The sequence below is a fragment of the Pteronotus mesoamericanus genome, unplaced genomic scaffold (assembly GCF_021234165.1).
Source record: "Pteronotus mesoamericanus isolate MK-2021 breed Mesoamerican mustached bat unplaced genomic scaffold, CSHL_Meso_final contig_221, whole genome shotgun sequence".
Classification (NCBI taxonomy): Eukaryota; Metazoa; Chordata; class Mammalia; order Chiroptera; family Mormoopidae; genus Pteronotus; species Pteronotus mesoamericanus.
In genome coordinates, this window is record NW_026555092.1 from 17,558,032 (window position 1) to 17,560,278 (window position 2,247).

General features: G+C 43.4%; 1 pseudogene; it reads left to right on the plus strand.

Annotated features, from left to right (window-relative positions):
- The first annotated feature begins 702 nt into the window (after positions 1 to 702).
- Positions 703 to 1,632, plus strand: LOC129069095 (olfactory receptor 2G3-like; annotated as a pseudogene).
- Positions 1,633 to 2,247: the final 615 nt, after the last annotated feature.

Here is a 2,247-nt window from a genome sequence, read left to right on the forward strand (position 1 = left end):
TTCTGTGTCCCACGGTAAAGTAAACATTTACCCATATATTTTCTCCTAGGGTGTTCTATAGTTTTATTTTTTGCATTTAACTCTTTAAACTGTTTAGAATTTATCTTGGGTAGATAGTGTAAACTCACTTTTTTCACCCAGATTATTTATAATTCTTCCTTGCTCCTTATTTATAATATAATAAATAGTAAGCATTTTGGTAAAAAGGTGTTGAATGAATTACATAATTAATGAATACCAATGAAGCTTCATTCACCAGAAAAAGTTAAATCTTAAATATTAACTCTAACCCAAATAATGAGTATAGTAGTCCTAACTCTGGTCCCAATCTTAAACCAAGGCTTAGCAGCCTCTGTAGTCCCAAGAGAAAATAGAATTGGGGTGAATAATAGAGAGGAAATAAAGGCTGTGCCAGTAAAAGGAGGCACAGTCAGCCACAGGCCAGAATGGCACTCAGCGTGCAGCACTTCCCGGACTTGGTCTTCACCATTTTTATCCCTACGACCCTCAACAAAATCCTGAACCAAACACTCGTACCACTCAAACTACTGCAGAGACAAATCTCGTGGGGCCATCTGCCGATCCAAACTTCCTGTTAGGAAATGCAAATGAGACGGTGAGTGTGGAAATTCCTTACACATCCTTGCCAGAGACATTCAATAAATTCCATATCCCCAAAACTCTTTAAATAGGAAGATCACAATGCAGGAATTCAACTAGTCTGCTGTGACAGAATTCATTCTACTGGGCTTTGCCCCTGACCCCAGGATCAATCCTCTGCTCTTCACCTTCTTTCTAGTCTTCTACCGGTTTGATCCTTGTGAGCAACAGCCTCCTCATCACCCTCATCCATCAGGACTCGAGCCTCCACACACCCATCTACTTTTTCGTCAGCGTTCTCTCCCTGCTGGACATGTGCTACACGACCACTACAGTGCCCCAGATGCTCCTGCATATTCTCAGCGAGAAGAGGGCCATCTCTTTTGCTAGATGCGTAGCCCAGATGTACATCTTCCTCCTCTTTGGGATCACCGAGTCCTGGCTTTTTTCCATCATGTCTGTGGACAGGTACATGGCCATCTGCCACCCTCTCAGGTACAAGGTCATAATGAGCCACTGGGTGTGTCTCCTCATGGTGGACATCTGTGCAGCCTATGGTGTGGTGGGTGGTCTGTCTTTCTTTGCTATGCGCCTGCCCTACTGCGGCCCTAACCAAATTGACCACTACTTTTGTGAGGTTCCTGCTGTCCTGAAGCTGGCCTGTGCGGACACATCCCTCAATGACTTGTGGACTTTATCACGGGCTTCAATGTCATTGTGGTCCCATTCTCTCTAGTTGTCATTGTCTATGCCAACACCTTTGCTGCCATCATGATCTTCTCAGCTCAGGGGCAGATCAAGGCCTTCTCTACCTGTGCCTCTCACATCACTGTGGTCACCATGCTCGCCATTCCCTGCATCATTATGTACAGGAGCCCTGGCTCTGAGTCCTTGTCAAATAGTGGCAAGAAAATGGCCCTTTTCTATAACATTGCCACAGCCTTTCTCAACCCTGTCATCTATAGTCTGAGAAACAAGGACATGAAAAAGGCTTTCCTCAAATTGATGGGATGGGGCAGGGCCCCAGAGTGAACCTTCAAAGCTGAAGGCCTGGGAGCAAAGCAGGACTCACGCTTACCATGAATACTCTTCCATGAGACCTGGAAGAACTGGACTCCCTAAGGCTAACATCACCCTGAACCAGTGGGAGGGCATAGGGTGCTCAGACATTGACATTATCTATGGTGATGTAGTGTGAGACAGAGACGATTGAGTAGATGGAACACAATGGTCAAGAATGGTTTAGAGCCACAGAGACCAGGATGAGACACTTGGTTTGACCAATGACTAGATATGTGAATATTTGCAAGTCATTTAATTACTTTAAAGTTTGTACCTCTTTCAGGGAAGTTGTAATGATTAAATGAGATAATAAATGAAAAGTGCTTAGTACAGAGCCTGGTATATAGTAATCTTTCAACCAATGTTTGTTTTAATTTTTAAAGTTTATTACTTGGGGAGTTTATTACTCAACCAATAATCAGCTATGATTCTCCTGATCCGTGGAAGTGACTAGAGCCCTAGAGGGTAAATTTTAAAAAGGGGGAAGGAGGGAGAAGTATAAATTCAAAAACTGAAAAGTGGAGAAGCTTAGCATGAGAAAGAGAACTTGAGAAGGAGGAAATGAGCTTATATCTACCTATCTAC